The 11,932-nt window shown below is 43.1% G+C and overlaps 1 non-coding gene across 1 annotated transcript; it reads right to left on the bottom strand.

The window, feature by feature from the left end:
* Window positions 1–4,583: 4,583 nt before the first annotated feature.
* On the bottom strand, window positions 4,584–4,687 carry LOC136146771 (U6 spliceosomal RNA). The gene has a single exon (XR_010659059.1). It is a non-coding gene; the product is annotated as a U6 spliceosomal RNA (small nuclear RNA).
* Window positions 4,688–11,932: the final 7,245 nt, after the last annotated feature.

The raw sequence follows: 11,932 nt of genomic DNA, 5'->3' as shown, positions 1-11,932 counted from the left end.
GTACCATCGTTCCTCACTAACATCTAGCAGTGTTGCATCACGTTGCTGGGGTGGTTTGGGTAGGTCCTTGAGTGTTGTTTCTCAAGGCCTGTGGCAGCTATCCATCCTACTTGCATTTATTTTCCAGTCAGCCCTTACTGCAGTGCCCTTCGCCATCCTGGCATCAGTAGACCATGCGAGACCCTTAGGCAGCAGGGATCAAACTGTGCAATGGTTCCATCCACGTGGCAGGGCCATAATGGTCCCATAGTCAGTGAGAAGCTGGGCACTGCTGCCCCTCAGCAGATCGGCATTTGCCAGCCCACTGAGTGACATGCAGACTCTGCTGATTCATTCTGTCCTTTCAAGTCATGTATTTCTTGGATAGACGGCACGTTCCTGAGGTAAAAACTTTCAGAGCTGCAAGCTTCCAGAAAAACACTCAGGAACCTACTGGCCACACATTTCAGGGGTTTCAGTCTGACGCTGAGAAGATGAACTAGAATTGGCGCCGATAATATGCCCACAGCAAGGAACTCTATTGAAACTGAGCTAAAAATAAATGTGCTGAGGATGAGGGAAATGATGGTCCCTCCTCCCCACAATAGGCATGACCATGAGAAACCTGCTAACCGCTGAGCTTGAAAAGAAATTAGGCTTAAGGTTCAAGGCAACACAAGGTACAAGTCAGTCAAGAGCTGGAGGTTCTTTTTACTTCTGGTTATGGATAACATCTCAGAATTCCTTCCAGCTTTGGAACTGTGGGGTTTAATCAGAGAGCATTTCTCTGCATTCCTCACAGGGCAGCTGGCATCTTGATTCCTGGTAATCCCATTTTTTTTTTTTTTTTGTCTTCATCAGCACCTATACTCGATATTGTCCATATGGATCACGTGTGTGGGAACACACAAATTACAGCAACTTTTGTCTTTTGTCGTGAAGAGCTGACAGGGCAATAAACACATGCAGCCTCCCTCCTCCAGGAATTCCTCATCCTCCCTGTGTGGCTCTAGCCCTGTGGATAATATCATTACAGGACTAAACAAATAAACAGTCGATCCGAATCAACCGGGAGGCACTGGGGACTATACAGTTCCTCTCTGCAGAGATGATACAAGTAAATTTACACTCACAGCTTGGAAGTGCTCCAGCGGCTATGAATAGCCGTTCAGTTCTGTCAGGCTGGGGAGGCACTGGGGCACTGGGCTGACCCCCTAGCTCTGTCTTTGCTTCAATCAATGTGAGCTTTCAGGGTTCTGTTTTCCTTACTATCCTCAACTGGGAACATCAAGGACCAGTAACACTTTTTATGAACCATGAGCTCAAAGAAGAAGCTTTTACTACAAAGTTAACATATTAAACCCAATGACATGGATGAAAGGTTAATACACTTCTGCCAGCCCAGAGCTTCCCCTTCGAAGATGATTTCCTGTGTTCAGGCTGTCGCTGCCATCGCCTCTGCCACAGTCCCAAGCAACAAGCACATGGATTCAGAAGATGGATACGTCATGCAGCATCAGTAGAACAGAAACTGACTGTTCTCGGGAAATACGGTGAAAACTTATTCTCATCCTCACCCACAAATTCATTAATATCATTTTTTTAATAGAAAAGGATCAGTTACAATGATACTGTGAATACCACATGAACTTTTATTTTCCCAAGTTGAAGAATGTAGCTTACTCGTTTCCTATCTTTAGACATGTGTCAGCAGTTACTGGGGTGTGCAGGCAGGCCTCTTCTTATGCCTATTTTGGTGAGTGGAGACTTTCTTTTTTAACTATTACTTTTCCTGAAATGATATAAGAGTTTTAAGTGTTTTTTTAAAGATAGAAAAGATATATCCTAAAAGAGTGGTCCCCAACCTGTGAGAAAGAACCTGCCTGTCAGTGCAGGAGGCTGAGACATGGGGTTTGATCCCTAGATCAGGAAGATCTCTTGGAGGAGGGCATGGCAACCCACTCTACTATTCTTGTGTGGAGAATCCCAAGGACAGAGGAGCCTGGCCGGCTACAGTCCATAGGATTGCAGGAGTTGGATATGACTGAAGTGACTTAGCATGCAACCTCTGAGATGTAATGCCTGATGATCTGAGGTAGAGCTGATGTAATAATAATAGAAATAAAATGCACAGCAAATGTAATGTGCTTAAATCATCCTGAAACCACTCCCACCCCAATCGATGGAAAAAGTGTCTTCCATGAAACTGGTCCCTGGTGCCAAAAAGATTGAGGACTGTTGCCCTAAAACATTAGCAGTGGTGGTGAGATTACATTTTAAAAAATTTATTTGTATTTCTCTGCTTTTTCTCCTGTCACATTCCCCCAAATTTGGTTTAAGAAGTGTAGCTCTTTTTGGAGAGAGATAAAATTAGTATTTAACAAGGTTATTCTTAAGCAATGTTGGTCCTCTTGAGATACAAACTAATTTCAGTTCAGCACACTCAGCGAAGGTACCAAGCTACTGTCTGGTTTATCTGTTCAAAATCTTCAGGCATTCGGAGGGTCTGCCTGCATTTATTCAGGGAGGTGAAGGTGGGCCGATGGAGGAAAAAAGCAAATAAAACAGAGGAAAAAAAAGTCACACACACATGTATGAATAAGATAACTTTACTTTCAACAGGTGCTTTCTGGTATTTATGACCCACGCTGGAAAACAACTCCGTCTTCTCCCAGTGCCGAGGGACTTGTGCAGGGGAGCCCAGGCTAGGTCAGCATCTCCTTTTACATCTCAAACTGTGAAGGTTCGGGGTGAACACAGGTGTGGTACAGCATCTGGGAGCCAACAAAAGGCTCGCCAGACTCTGAGGGCAGGGGAGGGACAGAGGGCCCCAGTTGAGAGCAGCATCGCACAGCTTCTTGGAGGTCACCATACGTGAAGAGGCAGAGGAATGCTGAGCGCTGAGGGCAACAAGTCCAGACCTGGGCGTTCAGTAATTTGAGTTCCAGGGACATCTCTGCCATGGAACGGCTGTGAGAGCCTGGGAAGGCTCCTGAACATTCTCTGGGCCTCAGCTCCCTTCTTTCAAAATGGAGAGGTCGGCCTGTTGATCCCAGGTCTCGTCGCGTGAGGACTCTGCAACATGTGGCTGAAGAGCTTTAGTGAGTAGAGTTATCCAGTCATGAAGACGGAGAAGGCAATGGCACCCCACTCTAGTACTCTTGCCTGGAAAATCCCATGGGCGGAGGGGCTTGGTGGGCTGCAGTCCACGGGGTCTCGAAGAGTTGGACGCGACTGAGCAACTTCACTTTCACTTTTCACTTTCATGCACTGAAGAAGGAAATGGCAACCCACTTCAGTGTTCTTGCCTGGGGAATCCCAGGGACGGCGGAGCCTGGTAGGCTGCCATCTATGGGGTCGCACAGAGTCAGACACGACTGAAGCGACTTAGCAGCAGCAGCAGCTGCAGTCATGAAGAAACCTTACATGTTCCTAAGAGAAATGCCCTAAGGTGCCTCCGAAGTGGGTGGGGCAGATAACCAGAGCCCCAAAGCCCGCCATGACAACCCCAACAACTTGAAGGAAATGCGGCCCTCAGATCCAAAAGCGGGATTAAATCTGATCATTTGTGTGAGGCAAAGGTTTAAATTCTCACCCAAGAGACATTACATTGAGCCCCAGGATATGCCAGGTACTGCGTTCGGCAAGGGGGCAGCAAGGAAGAGCAGAACTCCACCCTCTGCTCATAGTGGATGATTGTGGACCACCACCCCCCGAGCCCCCACCTCAAGTGCCTGACTTAGGAGTGGCTTCTGGGTACTCTTTATTTGTTTTTATTTGTTTATTTGTTTTTGGCTGTGCTGAGTCTTTGCTGCTGTGTGGGCTTTTCTCTAGCTGCAGCAAGCAGGGGCTCCTCTTCGTTGCAGTGTGCAGATTTCTCATTGCAGTAGCTTCTCCAGCTGCAGAGCGCAGGCTTTAGGGTGAGCTGGTTTCAGTAGCTCTGGGTCCCTGGCTCTAGAGCACAGGCTCAGTAGTGTCGCATGGGCTTAGTTGCTCCGTGGCAGGTGGGATCTTCCTGGACTAGGGATTGAACCTGAGTCTCTTGCATTGGCAGGTGGATTCTTTACCACTAAGCCACCAGGGTGGCCCCTGGTTAGGTAGGGAAGGGTCAGCTCCTGGAGGTTAGAAATCAAGCTGTGACCTGAGGCTACATGGCAGAGATCTCCAGGGAGCAGGGAAGGAAGGTGTTTCTGACAGGGCTCTAGTCCTTCCATTTCTGTCAACACTGACTCAGAGTTCTCTCTATACCCTGAAAGCCTAGTGACTATTATTGTGTTGCCCATATTTTCTTTTGGTTCCCCATCATATTCGGATAAGTCATTTTTTAATGCTAGCCTGTCTTAGCTGCATGAAGAGACACTCAAGAAAGGGAGTTTACTTGTGCTGAACTGAGGAGGAACTGGGTGTTCCAGGAGGCCAGATATGGCAAAGGCAGGAGAAGTATAACTCTGGAAATATCTGAGATTTGGTGATAGAGATAGAAAATAAGATTCACTTGGACAGTCACTTTTCTCACCTGGAGTAATCTCCTTCCAGAAAAATCTCTCAGTTTACACTATGTTTAATAATCTGCATTAAAAAAAAAAAAATATATATATATATATATATATATGGAACCCTTCACAAATCTGCATGTCATCCTTGGGCAGGGGCCATGCTAGCCTTCCCTGTATCAATTCCAATTTTAGTATATTTGTTGCAGAAGCAAGCACATGACCTGCATTTTTAATCAGCCCCTCCCAAAGTTGGATTGGGTTAAATGGTCCTTAAATCACATGTTGAGAACTGATGGGATGGATGACTGAATAGAATGGATTCTTAAGGGATTCACTGAGCTTTCTTTTTCTGATACGCCTTATAAAGACATTTTGCTTTATTTCATTTAAACACATAAGAGATTATTCTTTGTTTAGGGGAATGTACCCGGTTGAATAGTGTTCCTCTCACATTCATGACCTTCCAAATCAGCTAGCATCTTGATCTTGGCCTTCTAGCTCTTATAGACAGAACTGTGAGAAAAGAAAATGACTGTTGCTTAAGCCATACAGTTATCATATTTTGTTATAGCAGTCAGATTAATAAAACTGTTCCTTGTAAGAGCCGGAGAAGAGACACAGGGAGAAGGCCATGTGACAACAGGGGCAGAGGTTGGAGTGATACAACTACAAGCCAAGTAATACAAGGATTACCAGTGACCACCAAGGTGGCGCTAGTTGTAAAGAACCTGTCTGCAGGGGATAGAAGAGATGCGGGTTTGATCCCTGGGTCAGGAAGATCCCCTGGAGGAGGGCATGGCTACCCACTCCAGTATTCTTACCTGGAGAATCCCATAATATAATGCTTCAGATATAATCCTGCCACTAGAGAAGTAGATGAGCTCTCAAGATAGGCATTTATTGTTTTCCGGGCTTGTTTGCTTATATTTTGAAGGATACTGGTATTCAAATATTTGGAATTGTCATGACCTAGACAGTGGACCCTGGTGGCTCAGCTGTTAAAGAATCTGCCTGCGATAGGGAATGGCTACCCACTCCAGTATTCTTGCCTGGAGAATTCCATGGACAGAGGAGCCTGGCAGGGTACAATCCATCAGATTACAAAGAGTTGGATATGACTGATCGACTAATATGTTCATAGTGGTTTTTTAGAGTTCATAACATCTTTGCCTTAAATTGTCCCCTAAAACAGGACATACATGATCTTGAATATTTGAGACAAACAGGTGTTTGATTTTTTAAAATAAGATTAAAGAAGAATAAATGTACTTGTTTCTTATAATAAACGGAACACTCCAAAATTTCATAATAGAAAGTAAATTCATTTTGAGGTTCAGTTGTCAGTCATGAGTAGATTTGAAGTAGTCACTTTCTCCTCTTAAAATTATAGAAGTTAACTTCAAGGATAAATTTGATTTTCCATCTGTTTGAAGTGATAGTAAAAATTTGTTCAGTGAGTTTAACTACCTGAATGAAACTTCAGTAACTTGAACAGAAAAACTCATGCAAGAAATCAAACTTATTTCCTTTCAAGACATGTTAAGAAAATCCTCTCTTTTTTGGTAGTTGCTTTGTAATTATTAAATTATGTGAGTAGATTTTACTTTTCACTGCTGACAGTTCCTTGTGTTTTGTGGTTGGTACTTTAGTGAACCTAACATCTGACAAACCATTGATTTGCTAACATTTAACTTGCAATCTCTGACTTCTCAGGGAGGTGCTATATTATGGTGTAATATGATAGAGAAGGGGCAAAGAACTTGGACTGTTTCTGGCATATCAGTTCTTTCCATTAATAAAACACTCAACTGAGTCACTTTCTCTAACCACTTTTCCATTGTAAAAAAACTTAAATCAAAGGACATGACTGCTTTTATTGGCAAAGCAGTAGATAAATCAGAGATGTAAAAATGCAGAAAAGAAGGATTTGGTACAACCCTATGCAGAGTGGACTTGCTGGGTGAAAGGTTTATTCTGTCAGTTTTCCTCTGGAGACACTTAGGTTTAAGGAAATGTTTGCACTGTTCTAGAGAAAAAGTTGGCTGTGTGTTTTTCTTTTGTGTTTAGGCCACTCTGGAAGTAATTCCTTTGGGCACAATTATGTAACATATGGTGATTTAGAAAAAGACCAAAGCAGAGGTCATTTGGATGTTTTAGACAGGAAAGAAGAAATATCCATCTTGGAGAATAAAATGAAGTCAGGAAGGGCTTATGGTCAAAGTAACTTGAAAAAAGTGAGATAGACTTCAGGCAAAAAGTACAATTCAAATTTTTTGGTTTTGCTTTTTTGTTGTTGTTGTTTGATTTTTGCATGAGAACTGTACTTGTGGAGTTGACCAAAAAACCTTGATGACAGAGAATTTTTGTGCTGAACAAGGCACAGAGGAGATGCAGGCCAGCTTTCAGCCTGTGTATGTGACCTGTCCAGCCCCACAAGGCCCTGTGTGTATATGAGCTCTGCCCTTGGTTTAATGTTCCACTGTTGTCCTCTTGAAATTCTTAATAATTTTTACACCCCATATTTTTATATATAAATATAGGAATATAGGAATTTTACACCCTATATTTTAATTTTGCCCTGGGGCCTGCAAATTACATAGCTACTTTTACAAAAGATGGTCTGTTCTAAACCTCTCTTTTTCTTTTTTTTTTTTTTAAGATGAGAAAATGAGGTCCAGAAAGAATAAATGACTTGCCTGGTGGAGCCAGGGATAGAACCAGTTTCTCTGGGTCAGCATTGCAAAAAGAATTAATATCTTAAGTGTCTAAACAGAGAGAAATGCTTTTCACCCTCATACTGAAAAGAAGCTTCTTCATGCACCACAAATGAGCCAAGAAAAACATTGAAAGAATCCAAAAGAAAGAAAGCTCTGGACCCAATTGGAACACAAATTAGGAAGACCTCACATTGATTTTTCCCATCTCTCTTTGAGAAAACATTGGCTGCCATATTAATATCCCTCCCTTCAGCATCAGCTTTTCAGATCCTCTGAAGTCAGGGAATCCTGGCACATACTTCTTGTCTTCTGACCCAAAGAGCCAGGTTGTCAGTACATCTAAGCAAATGGTGACTACGCTCCTGCTGCGGAGAGCTGACAGGCCTTCTCTCTGCATCTTCATCTGTGCTACTGTCCCACTGAAAACTGATGGCTGATTTTAATAATGAGGCACTTTTCTTCTTGCATGATCAGGAAGATAATTAAAGTCATCCGACATGAGCGAAGCAACAAACAACACTGCAAATCAGAACTGAGTTCATGTGTTATTGGGCCAGTACCTATCTTCCAAAACGGCACCAAACTCAGAGGGAAGTAGCCTGGGGAGCTCTCACTCTACTGGGAAACGCCCTGTAATTGTGGTGTTCTATATGTTTAGGCTGAGATGGCTATCAGAATTCATGCTTTCAGGGGATTCTAGATGAAGCAGGCTATATTAAAGAGTTGGTCTTTAAACTTTCTCTTAAGATTGGAACAAAAGAGCTGCTTTAAAGCATCATGCGTGTGTTAGTTGCTCAGTTGTATTTGACTCTGTGTAACCCTATCGGCCGTAGCCCGCCAGGCTTCTCTGTCCATGGAATCCTCCAGGCAAGCATGGTGGAGTGGGTTGCCATTTCCTTCTCCAGGGGATCTTCCTGACCCAGGGACTGAACTGGTATCTCTTATGTCTCTTGCACTGCAGAAGGATTCTTTACTGCTGAACCACCAGAGCAGCCCCTTTAAGGACCATCCTCCCAGTCAACTCTCTATAACTTTCTGATGATGAACAACATTTATGAAAATAAAAAATGTAGGTTTGCAACTCTGCCCAGAGGTTGTCAACTGGAATTCTGTTGGATCGGAATAGGCAAAGGAATTCTCAAAACCCATCTTTTCCCCCATGAGAGACATCCTACTTCAATCCTCTTGGTATAAGTCAGGATAAATATATAGACTGACACCCACCACCTGATCGACAGAGAAAAAGACACGTGAAACAGACAAATTTGATACCAGACTGAAGGAACTGGAATGAGAACATGCGCTCTTTCTAACGTAAGGCTTAATTTCTGTGTTTTGAATTGGTGTCATGGATTTGTACTGGCAAAGAGGAGCCAAAAGTGTAGAAAGCATAGCTCAAGCTCTTTTTAAAAGAAACATTCCGGGGACTTTCCTGCTGGTCCAATGGTTAAGACTCTGAGCTCCCAATGCAGGGGGCCCAGGTTCGCTCCCTAGTCAGGGAACTAGATCCCACATGCTGCAACTAAGACCTGGTGCAGCCAAATAAATGAATAAATATTAAAAAAAAAAAAAAGAAAGAAAGAAACGTTCCCAACTTTGTAAGTGTCTGGTGAGGGTGTGGAAGGGTGTGTCAGCACATATTTTCCACCTGCAGGTCAAGTATAGAGGAGGGAGATGTGAAAATGCAAGAAAAGATTTGCCTTGACAGGATTTTTACATTATAACATCGTGGAGTTGAAAGACCTTGTATTCTCCCACTCATATTTTATAGATGAGGAAACTGAGGTCTGGGGAAATTGTGAATTACCTGAGGTGGAAGGGCAGTCTTCTTTACAAAGTGTGCAGCTTGGGGGAACTCTAAGTCTGGAAAGGTTCTGGGGAGAGGAAGTGGGTCTCTGAGGCCCAGTGGTGTTAACTCCTGTAGCCTTGGTGGCCTGAAGCATGTATCTTGGGGCTGTGTTTCTGAACTGGCTTGGGGTTTTGAATACAGAGAACTTATTCACAGCACCTTTCTCAAATCACTCCACACTAAGACCACAGTGGCAGACGGCAAAGGGGAAACAAAGAGAGGTGATGGCCCTGGGCTACTTTGAGAGTCTGGGTTGCCAACCACAGAAACAATAGCAGTGATGCTAATTGAGGTCCAGACCTGCTACCTCCCAAAGAGTTCTACTTCCTACAATTGGAGTTCTTTTCTGACCTAGGGAAACTCGAGCCTCTTAATCTGACCACGTTTGGATGAACAGCTCAGAGAAGGCGGCTGAAGCAGCACATAATCAAGCAATGATTATAGTCATGTATGTGTGGAATCACCTTCGACGAGGTGGCTGTCACAGAGAAGAACATTGTCATGGGAATGTGGGGGACAAATGAATCCCCTCTCACTGACATGATAGTCGTAGGAATTGCTGTTTTACCAAAGGTTGTGCTTTCATTTAGTTGCTTTAGAAATAAAGAAAATGCTGCTTTTTATAAAAGTACTTACAGCCTTTGGATCTGTTTGAACTACAGATTGTTGTTTAGTTGCTAAGTCATGTCAGATTCTTTTGTGACCTCATGGACTCTTTGCCAGGCTCCTCTGACCATGGGATTTCCCAGGCAAGAATACTGGAGTGAGTTGCCATTTTCTTCTCTAGGGGAACTTCCTGACCCAGGAATCAAACTCTCAGCACTTGCGTCTCCTGCATCGGCAAGCAGATTCCTTACCACTGAGCCACCCGGGAAGCCCTTAGGTCTATAGATACATAAACTTTTAAAACAGCACTAATTAACCTGGAAAACTGAATTAGTAAGGCTGGCTTTCCATCTATTCATTGTCATAGGATTTTCAAACCTACAAAATTTGCTTTTGAGAATTTTCCTTGAAATATGCAAAATTTAGCTAAACCATGATTAACTGTTACTATTTCTATGAATATGATAGCAACTTATCATAATTATGTGTGCTAAGTTGCTTCAGTCGTGTCTGACTCTTTGCGACCCTATGGACTGTAGCCGCTAGGATCCTCTGTCCATGGGATTCTCCAGGCAAGAATACTGGAGTGGGTTGTCATGCCCTCCTCCAGGGGATCTTCCCCACCCAGGGATCAAACCTGAATCTCCTGTGTCTCCTGCATTGGCAGGTGGATTCTTTACCTCTCGCACCACCTGGGAAGCATGGGCTTTCCCAGTTCCTATAGCTTGTATTCAAAATTCAATTCTCTCCCCAATGAGAACTTGAACCAGCCAAGTGCTTACTCCCCAGTTCTCCATTCCTACGGCTTGAATTCACTTCGGCAAGTAAACTACCTTCACGTAAACACAAGTCTCCAAAAGCTCTTTTTTAGAAAGAAGAAAATAGGGTTAAGAAGTTTCTTACATTTCTTTCAAACTGCCCCACCCCACCCCCACTGGCCTCTCCCATGCCCTTCATTTAGCAGTTCAATTTCAGTCTTTTCCAATTTTTCTTAATTCTGACATCCTGTATGGCTTATAACCATCTTATTTAGTCCAGATTTTTAGCCTAGTTTTCTTATTCAAGCCTAGTGTACTGATGCCTCCAATCCTTTCAAATCCATAGCTATAAAAATGCCTCAATTCTCCTCTGAATTCAAATGCCCACTAATTTCAGTGGATTTAGCCCAGGATAAGGTGAGGATAGCATTGTGTCTTTAATTAGGCACTTTTCAAATCTCCTGTGGTATGTAGAGTTTGAATTACTAAATTATGCCAAAAGCATTTCATGTGAGGGGGGTGTGAAGATTAAGAAGTCGTGGTTTCTAAACCGCTTTAAAAATCTAGATATGCAAGCTCTTTTGCAAACGTACGGCAATGCCTCTAGTAACAGACATTGCCTCAGAATAAATTCTCTTTGAGGAAAATGTCTTGAGAGGGTAAACATGCTGTAATAACTCCACACTGTGATAGCACAGGCTTCGGCAACCCATTCATTCACCCATTCAAAGACACTCATTAGATTCTTATCATATGTCAGTAACTCTACTAGCACCTGCAGATTAAAGACATCAAGCACCTCCAGGTTGCTCAGATACCAGTATGTGCATATGAATGTATTTGACGGGGTTGAACAGTACACAATTACTACATATCTTAAGGAGGAAGCAAAGTACTAGGAAGGTTTAGAAGAAGGGAAGTTCACCGCTAACTGGAAGATTCAGAAAAGCATCACAGAAGAGGTGATCTTTGGATGAAGCTTGAAGGGAAAGCAGAATCTTATTTAATATATTTTTAAATTTTGAAATAAGTTCTGTTGTTGTCCAGTCACTCAGTTGTGTCCGACTCTTCGCGACCCCATGGACTGCTGCACACCAGACTTCCCTGTCCTTCACCATCTCCTGGAGATTGCTCAAACTCATGTCCATTGAGTCGTGATGCCATCCAACCATCTCATCCTCTGTTGTCCCCTTCTCCTCCTGCCCTCAATCTTTCCCAGCATCAGGGTCTTTTCCAGTGAGTCAGTTCTTTGTATCAGGTGGCCTAAGTATTAGACTTATGGGTTTGGGGGGCGGGTGGAGATCAACAAAGAAATGCCCTTGTTATCACACTGTGTCAGGGAGTACCCAAAACCCACAGAACATCATAACCAAGAAAAAAGTTTAGATATATACGCAGTTTTAAAAATATTAGAGTGTTCCCATGTATTTCTCACTTGGTTCCCCCCCATCTTAACATCTTGCATTCCCACAGAACACTTGTTAAAAGTAAAACCAACATCGATGCATTACTATTAACTATACTCCA

Source organism: Muntiacus reevesi, chromosome 14 (assembly GCF_963930625.1).
Source record: "Muntiacus reevesi chromosome 14, mMunRee1.1, whole genome shotgun sequence".
NCBI classification, from domain to species: Eukaryota; Metazoa; Chordata; class Mammalia; order Artiodactyla; family Cervidae; genus Muntiacus; species Muntiacus reevesi.
The sequence above is the reverse complement of the archived record's forward strand: the minus strand, read 5'-3'. Positions and strand labels throughout refer to the sequence as shown.